We start from the raw sequence: 17,286 nt of genomic DNA, 5'->3' as shown, positions 1-17,286 counted from the left end.
TGGGTATACTTTCCAAGTTACAGTATTTCCTTTAAAACATTTTTTATGATATCACAAAATTATACATTAATAGTGAAGACATCAAAACTATGAAATAACACGTATGGAATTATGCAGTAACCAAAAATAGTTAAACAAATCAAATATATTTTATATTTGAGATTCTTCAAAGTAGCCACCCTTTTCCTTAATGACAGCTTTGCACACTCTTGGCATTCTCTCAACCAGCTTCTTGATGTAGTCACCTGGAATGCATTTCAATTAACTGGTGTGCCTTGTTAATTTGTGGAATTATTTTTTTTCTTAACAATCAGTTGTGTTGTCACAAGGTAGGGATGGTAAACAGAAGATAGCCCTATTTGGTAGAAGTCCAAGTCCATAATATGGTAAGAACAGCTCAAATAAGCAAAGAGAAATGGCAGTCCATCATTACTTTAAGACATGAAGGTCAGTCCATCTGGAAAATTTCAAGAAGTTTCTTCAAGTGCATTTGCAACAACCAAGCGCTATGTTGAAATTGGGTCCGCCACAGGAAATGAGGACCGCCACAGGAAAGGAATACCCAGAGTTACCTCTGCTGCAAAGGATAAGTTCATTAGAGTTACCAGCCTCAGAAATTGTAGCTTAAATAAATGCTTCACAGAGTTGAAGTAAGAGACAAATCTCAACATCAACTGTTCAGAGGAGACTGCGTGAATCAGGCCTTCAAATCAAATCAAAATGTATTTGTCACATGTGTAGCCCTGAAATGCTTACTCATGGTTGAATTGATGCAAAGAAACCACTACTAACGGACACCAATTAGAAGAAGAGACTTGCTTGGTTCAAGAAAGACGAGTAATGGACATTAGACTGGTGGAAATCTGTCCTTTGGTCTGATGAATCCAAATTTGAGATTTTTGGTTCTAACCGCCGTGTCTTTGTGAGACGCAGAGTAGGTGAACGGATGATCTACACATGTGTGGTTCCCAACGTGAAGCATGGAGGAGGAGGTGTGATGGTGTGGGGGTGCTTTGCTGGTGACACTGTCAGTGATTTATTTAGAATTCAAGGCACACTTTAACCAGCATGGCTGTAGACAGGTGCAAGATGGCGGACTGAACACAGCTATGTAGACCACCTCAAGATAAAAATGTAATATTCAATATCGGTAAATTAGACTAAATATTAGCACTACACAATCTGGTGGGTAATAACCTTCAATCTGGATAACAACACAAAACAAATCATAAGGCTAGAGAAATTTAGCGACAAATATTACGAAAACAAGCAACACCCAAACATGACGGAGAGTAAGACAGGGGAACCTATTTCAAAACGAAAACATAACTCTTTAAAGACACAGATGATTTAATATTTTCACCACCGGGAATGGTAAAGGTCGAAACCGATCTGTTAAAATCAATAAATGACAAACTGGGTATACTTGAACTAGTCAGTAAGGATATAAAAGAGTTGAAGGCAAGCCTCAAGATGAGTGATGAAAAAGCTGCGACATTGGAGAAAGATACAAACAAGCTAAAAGGGCCAGTCAATAAGATTGAAACCGAAGTTAATGAACTTAAAAAGGAGAACATCGTTCTGAGAGATGCCTTACTTGACATACAGACTAGGTCCATGAGAGAGAATCTGGTACTTACAGGTATCCAAGAGAAAGAAGGAGAAGTTCCTGAATCTGTAGTTAGAGAGTTCCTCCTTCCAGCGCTTCAGATCCCACGGGAAGCTATCACAAAATCCAACTTGAATGTGTACACCCATTCGGACAGAATGCCCAATCGTTGCCAAATTAGCTTTCTTTAAAGATAAAATAATGGTTAAAAGCCTGGGTAAAAGACCAGTTCCTGAAGGAAATTGCAGAACGGAGTAAAGTTCTGTATCCAATTTTCAAGGAACATAGATTGAAAGGGAAACGCGTAGCTCTCGTGGTCGATAATCTCTATATTGATAACTAGTTGTTCAGAGACACAAAGACTACTCCATGGCTATTAAAAAATATACAAAGTTCTCATAGAGGAGGCAAATAATGAAACACACAATTCTAGCCCTGTTATGGATTGTAATAATACAACAACAACCCTATACCCTAGACACCCACCTGAACGACCTAGATACTAAGGAGAAGTCCCTATCAGTTTTATGGGCCTGCTGTAAGCAGCCTGTATGCAGTCAAAATGCGGTCAGAGACCTTCTAGAGCAGCACTGCCCCCTCAAGATTCTAAGCCTTCTTGGCAGGGTTGGTCCTGCAATGCTAAACCCCCCTGAAGGGAGAGCATAATATCCAAGGAAATTCTCAAAGCTGCTAATGAGAACCTTGATGACCTTGTACCTAGCCGGTGGGGATTCCGGTGGGGTGCCCCACCCAGGCAGTAGCAGTGTTGGCAACACTAGCTGCTTTAACCCATGGGGAGGGGGTCACACTCGGACATTCAGAGAGGGAGCATGTTATTGTGGCCCTGGTGGCACAAAATCAAAGGTCTGACTGCACAGAGATGCTTGGGAATATGGTCACTATGTGGGACCATGTTGTGGGTGTTTCAGGGAAAGGGGGTATATCTGACCTCCATCATATAGGACGTGACAATGGTTAATCAAATCTCCCCATTTCTGCCCATTTTTTTTGCTCAGTTTTGCAGGCCTTCTCATACAGCTGCAACTGTATATGCATTCATATTTCAAGACCTTTCTTGAGTTGGGCTCTGGGATGGTGCAACTGTTGAGAATCTGAGTCTATGGTTGTTGTGGGGGAAAGGGGTTGAGTGTGTATGGGTGTGTGGGTGTGTGTGTATCCCACAACTGTTGCGAAAGAGTAGAAGATGTTAGGGACAATATAGGATGATTCACAATAATTGTTTGCTAATATAATAATTGCTTGCAATAATGTCGTTTTGGTAATGGCGAGACTGGTGAGAGGTAAAATCCTTTGCATAAATTGTTACGTTAATACAAATATTAATAGCTAATTATGGAAAATAAGAAACAGGATTTTTAAAATATATATACATTTTTAATGGTTATATATCACATAAATCGAGGTGAGGGCGATGGAAATGCATTTGGCGGTTGATCTACTTCTGTTCTGTGAGTGGCACTGTGTGCTCTTTTCGAAGGATGGGTCCCGGTCTCTCCGGGGCTATGGGATCCGCGGGGTCGGGGGTGGTCTGCCGGGCATTGGGATGACAACCCAACTCGGGATGAGGAGGGCTTTTAGCGGGTGGAATAGTGGGGAGCACTTGGAGGTTTACTTAGTAGCAATGCAAATATCATGGTACAGCTATATAGACACTCAATCATCATGTTACTTTTTAATGGTACGTTTACAAACATATATTTTGATGAATTGAATTGAGACTTGTGTCTCATTATGGTAAGTGGTGAAATAAGTATAGCCAGTTATAATTGTAATGGCTTAGCAGATAATTAGAAAAGACGATCAGTATTTACCTGGCTAATTTATTTAAAAAATATATATATTTCACCTTTATTTAATCAGGTAGGCTAGTTGAGAACAAGTTCTCATTTGCAACTGCGACCTGGCCAAGATAAAGTGTAGCAATTCGACACATACAACAACACAGAGTTACACATGGAATAAACAAACCATACAGTCAATAATACAGTAGAACAAAAGAAAACAAAAAGTCTATATACCATTAGTGCAAATGAGGTAAGTTAAGGCAATAAATAGGCCATGGTGGCGAAGAAATTACAAAATAGCAATTAAACACTAGAATGGTAGATGTGCAGAAGATGAATGTGCAATTAGAGATACTGGGGTGCAAAGGAGCAAGATAAATAAATAAATACAGTATGGGGATGAGGTAGGTAGATGGGCTGTTTACAGATGGGCTATGTACAGGTGCAGTGATCTGTGAGCTGCTCTGACAGCTGGTGCTTAAAGCTAGTGAGGGAGATATGAGTCTCCAGCTTCAGAGATTTTTGCAGTTCATTCCAGTCATTGGCAGCAGAGAGAGAACTGGAAGGAAAGGCGGCCAAAGGAGGAATTGGCTTTGGGGGTGACCAATGAGATATACCTGCTGGAGTGCATGCTACGAGTGGGTGCTGCTATGGTGACCAGTGAGCTGAGATAAGGCGGGGCTTTACCTAGCAGAGACATGTAGATAACCTGTAGCCAGTGGGTTTGGCGACGAATAAGAAGCGAGGGCCAACCAACGAGAGTGTACAGGTCGCAATGGTGGGTAGTGTATGGGGCTTTGGTGACAAAACGGATGGTACTGTGATAGACTGCATCCAGTTTGTTGAGTAGAGTGTTGGAGGCTATTTTATAGATGACATCACCGAAGTCGAGGATCGGTAGGATGGTCAGTTTTACGAGGGTGTGTTTGGCAGCATGAGTGAAGGATGCTTTGTTGCAATATAGGAAGCTGATTCTAGATTTAATTTTGGATTGGAGATGCTTAATGTGAGTCTGGAAGGAGAGTTTACAGTCTAACCAGACACCCAGGTATATGTAGATGTCCACGTAAGTCAGAGCCGTCCAGAGTAGTGATGCTGGACGGGCGAGCAGGTGCGGGCAGTGATCGATTGAATAGCATGCATTTAGTTTTACCTGTGTTTAAGAGCAGTTGGAGGCCACAGAAGGAGAGTTGTATGGCACTGAAGCTCATCTGGAGGTTAGTTTTAACACAGTGTCCAAAGAGGGGCCAGAAGTTTACAGAATGGTGTCGTCTGCATAGAGGTGGATCAGAGAATCACCAGCAGCAAGAGCAACATCATTGATGTATACAGAGAAGAGAGTCGGCCTGAGAATTGAACCCTGTGGCACACCCATAGAGACTGCCAGAGGTCCGGACAACAGGCCCTCCGATTTTACACACTGAACTCTATCAGAGAAGTAGTTGGTAAACCAGGCAAGGCAATCATTTGAGAAACCAAGGCTGTCGAGTCTGCCAATAAGAATGTGGTGATTGACAGAGTCGAAAGCCTTGGCCAGGTCGACGAATACGGCCGCACAGTAATGTCTCTTATCGATGGCGGTTATGATGTCGTTTAGGACCTTGAGCGTGGCTGAGGAGCACCCATGACCAGCTCTGAAACCAGATTGCATAGCGGAGAAGGTACGGTGGGATTCGAAATGGTCGGTAATCTGTTTGTTAACTTGGCTTTCGAAGACCTTAGAAAGACAGGCTAGGATAGATATTGGTCTGTAGCAGTTTGGGTCTAGAGTGTCACCCCCTTTGAAGAGGGGGATGACCGCGGCAGCTTTCCAATCTATGGGAATCTCAGATGATACGAAAGAGAAGTTGAACAGACTATTAATAGGGATTGCAACAATTTCGGCAGATCATTTCAGAAAAAGAGAGGGTCCAGATTGTCTAGCCCGGCTGATTTGTATGGGTCCAGATTTTGCAGCTCTTTCAGAACATCAGCTATCTGGATTTGGGTGAAGGAGAAATGGTGGGGGCTTTGGCGGGTTGCTGTGGAGGGTGCCGGGCAGTTGACCGAGGTAGGGGTAGCCAGAGGGAAAGCATGGCCAGCCGTAGAGAAATGCTTATTGAAATTCTCAATTATAGTGGATTTATCAGTGGTAACAGTGTTTCCTAGCCTCAGAGCAGTGGGCAGCTGGGAGGAGGTGCTCTTATTCTCCATGGACTTCACAGTGTCCCAGAACTTTTTTGAGTTAGTACTACAGGATGCAAATTTCTGTTTGAAAAAGTTAGCCTTAGCTTTTCTAACTGCCTGTGTATATCTGTTCCTAACTTCCCTGAAAAGTTGCATATCACGGGGGCTATTCGATGCCAATGCAGAACGCCACAGGATGTTTTTGTGCTGGTCAAGAGCAGACAGGTCTGGAGTGAACCAAGGACTATATCTATTCCTTGTTCTACATTTTTGGAGTGGGGCATGCTTATTTAAGATGGTGAGGAAGGCACTTTTAAAGAATAGGCAGGCATCCTCTACTGACGGGATGAGGGCAATGTCATTCCAGGTTACCCCGGCCATTGACAAAGGCTTGCTCGCAGAAGTGTTTTAGGGAGCATTTGACAGTGATGAGGGGTGGTCGTTTGGTTGCAGACCCATTGCGGATGCAGGCAATGAGGCAGTGATCGCTGAGATCTTGATTGAAAACAGCAGAGGTGTATTTGGAGGGCGAGTTAGTTAGGATGACATCTATGAGGGTGCCCGTGTTTACGGATTTGGGGTTGTAGCTGGTAGGTTCATTGATTAATTTGTGTGAGATTGAGGGCATCAAGCTTAGATTGTAGGATGGCCGGGGTGTTAAGCATGTCCCAGTTTAGGTCACCTAGTAGCACGAGCTCAGAAGATAGATGGGGGGCAATCAATTCACATATGGTATCGAGGGCACAGCTGGGGGCAGAGGGAGGTATATAGCAAGCGGCAACAGTGAGAGACTTGTTTCTGTAAAGGTGAATTTTTAGAAGTAGAAGCTCGAATTGTTTGGGTACAGACTTGGATAGTAATACAGAACTCTGCAGGCTATCTTTGCAGTAGATTGCAACACCGCTAATTGCAACACAGCTAAAAGAGAAGGAATATAAAATCTATTGTTTACAGGAAAATCATTCAACAATTTTAGATGAGGTTTTGTGGAAAAAGGACTGGTGGGGCGAAATATATTTCACCCATGGGAAAAGAAATTCAAAAGGGGTGATGATATGAATTAACAGTAATTTTGATCCAAATGTGCAAATTGTTCAAACAGATCATCAAGGTAGATGGATTATTTTAAATATGTTATCAGACAATAAACAGATATGGCTTATTAACCTATACGGTCCAAATAATGATGATCCAAGCTTCTTTGAAAATATATATAAGAATGTATCATCTCTACAAGCAACACTAGACTCTATTATTGTGGTGGGAGATTTTAATACGGTCTTAAATACCTCTATGGACCGGAAAGGAAATCACACTACAAACTATCACCCTCAGGCACTAAAGGAAATCATGAATGTCATGGATATATTTGAATTAGCGGATATATGGAGACTGAAATACCCTGACCTAGTGAGATATACATGGCAGAGGCTTAGTCAAGCTAGTCGTCTTGACTACTTTCTTATGCCATTCTCTCTGGCACCAAAAGTTTAAAAAGTGTTGATAGGGGACAGAATGTGGTCGGATCATAACATAATTGGCATATATATTACTCTTACAGAATATCCACATGGGCGAGGCTTTTGGAAATGTAATCAAAGCCTACTAGATGATAAATTGTTTAGAATTAGGACAGAAGAATTTATAACTGACTTTTTCAGACATAACATAGGTACAGCAGATCCCCTTATTGTATGGGACACTTTTAAATGTATCTTTAGAGGCCTTTCAATCCAGTACTCATCTATAAAACAAAAGCAATTTAGATCAAAAGAATCCATATTAACAAAGGAAATTGAAGGACTAACAGTACAGTTAGATAGCAATAAAAACTGTACCATAGAGGCACAGAATAAGTTAGAGGAAAAACTAAAAGAAATGGAGGAACTTATTCAAGAAATATATTATAAAAATAAAGCGAACTGGATGGAATATGGGGAAAAATGCACCAAATTCTTTTTCAATCTTCAATATAGAAATGCTACCAAAGAAAATTTATTGAAACTTGTTAGAAATGATGGAGTCACGCATGATTCACAGAATGATATTTTGAAAGAGGAAGTAAAGTACTTTAAGAATATGTTTTTGTTTCAGTCTCCTCCATGTCCACTAACTGAAACTAATTGTATGGATTTTTTTCCTAATAATAATGTAAAATTAACATCTGTACAGAAAGACTCATGCGAAGGCCAAATTACAGAGGAGGAACTTATTGATGCAATTAAAGCGTTTAAGGCTGGGAAAACTCCAGTGCTGGATGGCATACCAGTGGAAGTATACCAAACTTTTTTTGATATACTCAGAGGACCATTATTAGCATGTTTTAACCACTCCTATATATAAACGGTAGATTATCGGACATGCAACAAGATGGTCTGATTTCATTATTACTGAAACAGGATCCAAGTGGTGTATATATGTGATGCAAAACTATTTGTGATGCAAAACTTCTTTGTTGGAACATAGAATTAAAAAGGTATTGTCAGATATTATTCATCCTAATCAGACAGGGTTTTTACATGGACGATACATTGGAGATAATATAAGACAAGTACTGGAAACAATAGAATACTATGAAATATCGGAGAAACCAGGCCTGGTTTTGATAGCTGATTTTGAAAAGGCTTTTGATAAAGTACGACTGGAGTTTATATATAAATGCCTGGAATATTTCAATTTTGGATAATCTCTTATAAAATGGGTTAAAGTTATGTATAGTAACCCTAGGTGTAAAATAGTAAATAATGGCTACATCTCAGAAGGTTTTAACCTGTTTTGGAGACTGGTTTTTGTTCGGAATTTCAGATGACTGACGTGCCCAAAGTAAACTGCCTGTTACTCAGGCCCAGAAGCTAGGATATGCATATACTTGGTAGCATTGGATAGAAAACACTCTGCGGTTTCTAAACTGTTAGAATAATGTCTGTGAGTATAACAGAACTTATATGGCAGGTGAAAACCCGAGGGAAATCCATCTGGAAATATTTTTCTTGAGGTCACAGGTTATTTCAATGGTTGCCTATGGGACATACAAATAGATAGGACCCAGATTGCACTTCCTATGGCTTCCACTTGATGTCAACAGTCTTTAGAAGGGTTTCAGGCTTGTTTTTTGAAAAATGAACAAGTAGTTTGAAGAACTCCAAGGAGTCTCTCATTAGAAAAGTGGTCTTGTTGGCGCGTGATTGAGGTGCGTGCACTTCGTTGTCACACCAGATACTGACTGGTTGTCTGATCCACGCCCTACCTTTTTGTAAGGTATCTGTGACCAACAGATGCATATCTGTATTCCCAGTTATGTGAAATCCATGGATTAGGGTCTAATTAATATATTTCAATTGAATGATTTCCTTATATGAACTGTAACTCAGTAAAATCATTGAAATTGTTGCATGTTGCATTTATATATTTTTTCAGTATAAGTTCTGCCTCCACAGACCTTCTCCAGCTGTTCCTGGGTCTTCCTGGTTTCCCTTTTCCCTGTGGGTTTCAGGATAGAGCTTGTCTGGTCGTGTTGGTGGGTGGTTTTCTGAAGGTGTTCCCGATCCATCCCCATTTCCTGAGTTTTATTTGAGTGTATACTTACTGTAAATACTCATACAAACACACCTTGAACAGACAAAACAAGTTCAAATCATAGACTATTATCTCAGCGATACAAATGAATCAAGAGTGCACAACTTATGCCATTAACTTATGCAGAGAAAAGTACCAAAAGAGTTGAGTCTAGTTCTCTCTGTCTCTCTCCCTCTCTCAGGGTTATTCCAGAAGAGTTCTGTGGCTAAGCTCCCCATCTCTCTGCTTTGTGACTCAGTGGAGTGTGTCAGTGACCAGATTTACATGAACACAGTATTCCGGATAGTTGCTCATATCCTGTTTAAGGTCTTATTCGGTATAAGTTGTTAACATTCACGTTTGATATCCCGCTCACGAGAGTCCCTGTATCCATGAATAAACAGAATATTCCTAATTTAAATTAATATGGGTTGAATGGAATAGTAACTGAAATCTGGACACTGACTGTAGGCTGATAACCTCTCACATGTAGCCTAATATAATATGAACTCCTGCAGAATTATGCATTTCTTGCAGTAAATTAAAATAACAAATGTTAATTTTGGCTCGAAAACAGAAGTGGAGAAATTATTCTTTCTTTTAGCATCTCTTGAGAAAATGCAAATGCAAGTGTAATGTGTTATCTTTGACACTGTTATTCATGCAGACAGTATTTCAACCAAATAAAATATGCACCCCAGACGAACTGAATTATTATCAGAAACGTGTTTCATCATTTTCTCAGCTTTTCTTAACGTTCACAGAACAATTTGAGAACAACATTTTAAATAGAACCATAAGGAAACCTTTAGGAAACGTTATGCTGAAGTACTGAAATTCCCACAGAAAAACACTGTTTCTTAACGTTCTCTGAACTATTTAAGAATGTATGTAAAACCAGTTGGAGAACGTTCCTAGAACATTAACAAAATTGAAATTAAACTTAACCATGTTGGAACTTTTAGGAAACGTTCTGTTAAAGTAATGAAATACTAAGAAAACTTGTCAAGTTCCTTAAATGGGCTGAGAATGTTCCAAAGCCAAGCAACTATCCTGCACTATTCCCAAAAAGTTGTGGGAAGGTTGTATGAAAAATAACCATAGGACAACCATGTTCTAACCAAACTCTAAGAAACATATGGTTCTCAGAACGTTATTTGCTAGCTGGGAATTGTTTAGCTGGTTTGAAGCTTGGTATTGACTGGGGCTTATCTCTCATAAAAACTTGAAGAGGAGCAGTTAATCTCTCATCAACTCTCAACCAGGAAAGACTGGCATGCATGTTGTTGATGTTAGTTCTGTACTCCCTGTTCACCCACAACTGCGTGGCCATGCACGCCTCCAACTCAATTATCAAGTTTGCAGACGACACAACAGTAGTGGGCTTGATCACTAACAATGACGAGCCAGACTACAGGGAGGAGGTGAGTGTACTCGGAGTGTAGTGTCAGGAAAACAACCTCTCACTCAACGTCAACAAAACAAAGGAGATGATCGTGGACTTCAGGAAACAGCAGAGGGAGCACCCCCCTATCCACATCGAAGGGACAGCAGTGGAGAAGGTGGAAAGTTTTATGTTCCTGGGCGTACACACCACAGACAAATTGAAATGGTCCACCCACGCAGACAGTGTGGTGAAGAAGGCGCAACAGTGCCTCGTCAACCTCAGGAGCCTGACGAAATGTGTCTCGTCACTCAAAACCCTGACAAACCTTTACAGATGCACAATCGAGGGCATCCTGATACGGCAACTGCACCGCCCTCAACTGCAAGGCTCTCCAGAGGGTGGTGCGGTCTGCACAACGGATCACCGGGGGCAAACTACCTGCCCTCCATGACACCTACAGCACCCGATGTCACAGGAAGGCCAAGAAGATAATCAAGGACAACAACCACCCAAGCCACTGCCTGTTCACACCGCTATCATCCAGAAGGCGAGGTCAGCCACACCCCTCCCCATCTTCACAACAACTTTGTCAATATGACTTGACTATGATAATTGACCATCCAATGTCATACCTAGGAGTTTAGCTTCCTCAGCTTGTTCAATGGTCACACCCTTTATGTACAACTCCAGTTGAGGTTTAAGTCTTAGAGAATGTTTTGAACCAAATACGATGCTTTAGTTTATAGTTTATCATTAATCCCCCATTCTGATACTGACTGTAACTCCTTATTTAGAATTTCAGTGAGCTCACTGGCTTTGGGCACTGACATGTAGAGTGTGGAATCATCTGCATACATAGTCATTCTGGCTTTGTGTAAGACCAGTGGAAAATCATTTGTAAAACATAGAGAAGAGTAATGGCCCAAGGCAACTGCCCTGAAGGACATTGCACTGTACATATCTGATGTTAGAGAAGCTTGCATTGACCAAATTCAAAAGAGCAATTCTTCTCTTTCATTATCATATCTTTATGAAAAAATATGATTGTTCACTGTTCAATGTTGTGATTTCAATTCTGAGTTTTCCCACTTTACTAGTGAAATAGTCATTGAAATGATTGGTAAAATCAAAAGGTTTTGTTATAAATGACCCATCAACTAATGTTAAAGTTTCCTAGTAGACCACACATACTCAGACTGTGTTCTGTAAGGGGATTCTCTCGTTAAAAGCATGTCTGAGTAGTCAACACCACAGATGGCTGATATAGGGGAGATAAGACACTTAACAGCACTCTCTCTCCCTCTCTCTCTCGCTCTTTCTCTCAGATTTACAACCCTACCCTGAGGGAGAGCAGGTTGATTATATGTCGCCGGTGTCTGGCAGCCAGACAGAGGAACTGAAGAGGACAGTAATTCAATGAGAGAGAGACAGGGAGAGAGCGACTGATAGAAGGGGCAGAGAAAGTTGTGTGATAGGGAGAAAGTGAGAGGGTGAGAAAATTGAGAAATATGGGGGTAAAACCAGAGAGATACACAAGGCAAACTGATAGAGGCAGCATATTTTTGGAATTTGGCTGATAGACAAAGAGAGAGGGAACAGGGAGTGAGAGAGGCAGAAGGGATAAATAAATAAATGTTGTGCAATATGGGCAGGCAGACAGTAGACCACACATACTCAGACAGTGGGAGAGGAAGTGAGACTAATTAGATGTGTGAGAATTGGAGAGTGACGTGAATGATACTGTATCCCTTTACCCTGAAATGACATCCATACACATCAATGATGTAGCAACACTGCAGAACTATAGTACTCTGACTCAAAACATCCAACATTGGCCCACCTCAGCCAATGCATTTTGAATAGACAAAGTTAAGGATGATACAAGCATAACTTTCCATCATTACGCCGACACCACAGATCTATGTGGACTGGGTGTCAAACTTTTCTGTCAACACCAGATATCAACCTCCTCATAACCTTGCTGTGACCCCTCACCCTGTCCACATAAATAACCCTCCAACAGGGTCAGAGTTCCACCCTGTCTTTGCCACTTTCTTAGCCTCTCTCCTTCTTTGATTTACTTCTGTAGTATCATACCCACAGCTTCCTCCTCTAACAAAAACAGTGTCTCCAGCTTTTTCTAAATTGCTCTGTATAAATTAAAGTGGTTAGGGCATATGTGAGGTGTATCGTGTCACGTTCAGCAAACTCCCCAGTGAGTATGCCCACCTAGCACGACTCTGCACCTCGTAAAGCAGTTTGTCAGGCTTTGAGGAGAGCTTGCTCCCTGGGCGGTTGTAGAGTTTCACTGCAAGGCTGTATTTTTTTTTTTTTTAACTAGGCAAGTCAGTTAAGAACAAATTCTTATTTACAATGACGGCTTACCCCGGCCAAACCCCAACTGTAGCCTCAGTCACACCACAACGAGCTATGCTAACACAGACAGGGCAAATTAGTGGCCTGAAAGAGAATACACACCACACACTGCTCATACGCTCACATATCACACAAAGATCTGTGCTAATACACACACTACCTTTCAAAAGTTTGGGGTCACTTATAAATGTCCTTGTTTTTAAAAGAAAAGCACATTTTTTGTCCATTAAAATAACATCAAATTGGTCAGAAATACAGTGTAGACATTGTAAATGTTGTAAACGGCTGATTTTTAATGGAATATCTACATAGGCATACAGAGGCCCATTATCAGCAGCCATCACTCCTGTGTTCCAATGGCACGTTGTGTTAGCTAATCCAAGTTTATAATTTTAAAAGGCTAATTGATCATTAGAAAACCTTTTTGCAATTATGTTAGCACAGCTGAAAACTGTTGTCCTGATTAAAGAACCAATAAAACTGTCCTTCTTTAGACTAGTTGAGTCTCTTGAGCATCAGCATTTGTGGGTTCAATTACAGGCTCAAATGGCCAGAAACAAAGAACTTTCTTCTGAAACTCGTCATTCTGTTCTGAGAAATGAAGGCTATTCCATGCGAGAAATTGTCAAGAAACTGAAGATCTGGTACAACGCTGTGTAATACTCCCTTCACGGAACAGCGCAAACTGGCTCTAAACAGAATAGAAAGAGGAGTGGGAGGCCCCGGTGCACAACTGAGCAAGAGGACAAGTACATTAGAGTATCTAGTTTGAGAAACAGACGCCTCACAAGTCCTCAACTGGCAGCTTCATTAAATAGTACCCGCAAAACACCAGTCTCAATGTCAACAGTGAAGAGGCGACTCTGGGATACTGGCCTTCTAGGCAGAGTTGCAAAGAAAAAGCCATATCTCAGACTGGCCAATAAAAAGAAGATTAAGATGGGCAAAAGAACACAGACACTGGACAGTGGAAAATTGGAAAAAAGTGTTATGGACAGACATTTCTAAGTTTGAGGTGTTCGGATCACAAAGAAGAACATTCGTGAGACACCGAAAAAATGAAAAGATGCGGAGGAGTGCTTGACGCCATCTGTCAAGCATGGTGGAGGCAATGTGATGGTCTCGGGGTGCTTTGGTGGTGGTAAAGTGGGAGATTTGTACAGGGTAAAATGGATGTTGAAGAAAGAAAGCTATCACTCCATTTTGCAACGCCATACCATACCATACCATACCATGTGGACGGCGCTTAATTAATTGGAGCCAATTTCCTCCTACAACAGGACAATGACCCAAAGCACAGCTCCAAACTATGCAATAACTATTTAGGGAAGAAGCAGTAAGCTGGTATTCTGTCTATAATGGAGTGGCCAACACAGTCACCAGATCTCAACCCTACTGAGCTGTTGTGGGAGCAGCTTGACCGTAATTGTGGGAGGTGCTTCAGGAAGCATGGGGTGAAATCTCTTAAGATTACCTCAACAAATTGACAACTAGAATTCCAAAGGTCTGCAAGGCTGTAATTGCGGCAAATGGAGGATTCTTTGACGAAAGCAAAGTTTGAAGGACACAATTATAATTTCAATTTAAAAAATCATTATTTCTAACCTTGTCAACGTCTTCACTATATTTCCTATTCATTTTGCAACTCATTTCATGTATGTTTTCATGGAAAACAAGGGAATTTCTAAGTGACCCCAAACTTTTGCATGATCGTGTATACTTCTCACGTTGGTCATCTGATAGGGAACAAACTAGTAGTGTCAGAAGCTGGGTGAGATTGTTGGCTTCTACTTGGCGGGTCATTTTTGCGCAATTTCTAGCTAGCTACTATTTGTAACTGTTACGTGTGTGTCAGCCTGTCAGTCACTGTCTGTCCTCGTGCAGTTGTTATTTATACGTGCCTTCAAAATAAATGTCCCACAAGCGGTGGGAGTTAAATCATTACACAAAGGCGAGTATTCGTTGGGCTTTTATAATTTGAATAACAAATACGTTTTTCAAAACTTTACTATCGCAAATTCTTTATGTGATCTGAGCATGATTCCGCGGGCCTTATTGAATCAGCTCGCGGGCCGCATACGGCCCCCGGGTCGGCCTTTTCCAAGGCCTGCTCTAGGAGGATACTTTCACTCTGTCTCTCTCTCTTTCCTTTTTCTCTCATTCACAAAACACACACACACAGTGACTCATTCTTTATAGTCCTTTTACCCACACAGACTATTGGCTGCCTAGGGATATAATATGTGGTACAAATTGCAGCATTCCACACAGAAGTGAAGCAAGGCCTCCAGAAAAATGTCTTTAGAAAAATATTTTTCACCAATTATGTGTCATAGAATGTCAGGCACAAAACTGCTCTCTCATATTCAGAGTGAATAACTTCCTTTCTCTACTAGTGAGCCTAACCATTTTCCAGTCAGTAGATCAAAACCTATTGCAGCATCACTTTTTTTATGGGAAACCTCAATGGATTTTATTTCCTTCATAGTAATCAAATGTTGCAGTAAGTGAATCACTTTCACTGGAAATCAAACCACTCAAACCACCAGATAAATAACTCTCTCTCTCTCCTTCCCTCTCTCACAGGACATCAGTAAATCGACTATGTCAGGGGGTTGGTCCATTATTCCTCTGGGGGTCACTGGGTCAGGCTCCTTAACCATGCTAATGGATCGGTTCACTGGAGCAAGGAGGTGGGGGTGTCTAGTCTATGAGAAGGATGTGATTAGAGTAGGAGGTGAGCGTAGAACTAGAACAAGAAAATACTTTTTTTTACTAAATGTAATTCGTAGAAGGGTCCTTTGGAGGAAGGATTGTTGACATATTTTTGACATTTGAGGAATCACCGTAGAGCAACTAGAGAAGCAGTGATCCCCTAAGCGAAATTGATTATCCATATTCTACATGTTACAGTGGCTTGCAAAAAAGTATTCACCCCCCTTCACATTTTTCCTATTTTGTTGCCTTACAACCTGGAATTAATATTTTTTATTGTGAAAAAAACAGAAATGAGACAAAAAAAACAGAAAACTTGAGCATGCATAACTATTCACCCCCAAAGCCAATACTTTGTAGAGACACCTTTTGCAGCAATTACAACTGCAAGTCTCTTGGGGTATGTCTCTATAAGCACTTCACTGTGGGGATGGTGTTCTTAGGGTGATGAGAGGTGTTGGGTTTGCGCCAGATGTAGCGTTTTCCATGATAGCCAAAAAACTACATTTTTGTCTCATCTGACCAGAGTACCTTCTTCCATATGTTTGGGGAGTCTCCCACATGTCTTTTGGAAAACACCAAACGTGTTTGCTTATTATTTTTTTAAGCAATTACTTTTTTTCTGGCCACTCTTCCGTAAAGCCCAGAAATGTGGAGTGTACAGATTAGTGGTCCTATGGACAGGTACTCCAATCTCCACTGTGGAGCTTTGCAGCTCCTTCAGGGTTATCTTTGGTCTCTTTGTTGCCCCTGATTAATGCCCTCCTTGCCTGGTGTGTGAGTTTTGGTGGGTGGCCCTCTATTGGCAGGTTTGTTGTGGTGCCATATTCTTTCCATTTTTTAATAATGGATTTAATGGTGCTCTGTGGGATGTTTAAAGTTTCAGATATTTTTTTATAACCCAACCCTGATCTGTACTTCTTCACAACTTTGTCCCTTACCTATTTGGAGAGCTCCTTTGTGTGCATGGTGCCCCTTGCTTAGTGGTGTTCCAGACTCTGGGGCCTTTCAGAACAGGTGTATAAATACTGAGATCATGTGACAGATCATGTGACACTTAGATTGTACACAGGTGGACTTTATTTAACTAATTATGTGGCTTCTGAAGGTAATTGGTTGCACCAGATCTTATTTAGGGGCTTCATAGCAAAGGGTGTGAATACATATGCACGCACCGCTTTTCCATTTTTTATTTTTTATTAAAAAAAAATAATAATCATTTCACTTCACCATTTTGGACTATTTTGTGTATGTCCATTGCATGGAATCCAAATAAAAAATCAATTTAAATTACAGGTTGTAATGCAACAAAATAGGAAAAATGCCAAGGGGGATGAATACTTTTGCAAGGCACTGTAATTTCTATGTAAGCCATACTGTTGCCTGTGTCCCATATATAGGTTTTTAGGCCAGGGAAAACAAACAGGGTGTTGGCAACTGTTATACTAAGATGTTACACTCACTTTGTCTTTATCTTTGTTGTTGTTTGTGTCGCACTGCTTTGCTTTATCTTGGCCAGGTCGCAGTTGTAAATGAGAAGTTGTTCTCAACTAGCCTACCTGGTTAAATAAAGGTGAAATAAAAAATAAAAATAACATCTCTCTAAAGCATACAAACAAAGCAACATATACCACACAATGCCCCGTTTATAACTGCTACTAACATAGGTCCTT

Source organism: Salmo salar, chromosome 06 (assembly GCF_965601325.2).
Source record: "Salmo salar chromosome 06, fSalSal1, whole genome shotgun sequence".
NCBI classification, from domain to species: Eukaryota; Metazoa; Chordata; class Actinopteri; order Salmoniformes; family Salmonidae; genus Salmo; species Salmo salar.
This window is presented reverse-complemented; position numbering follows the sequence as displayed.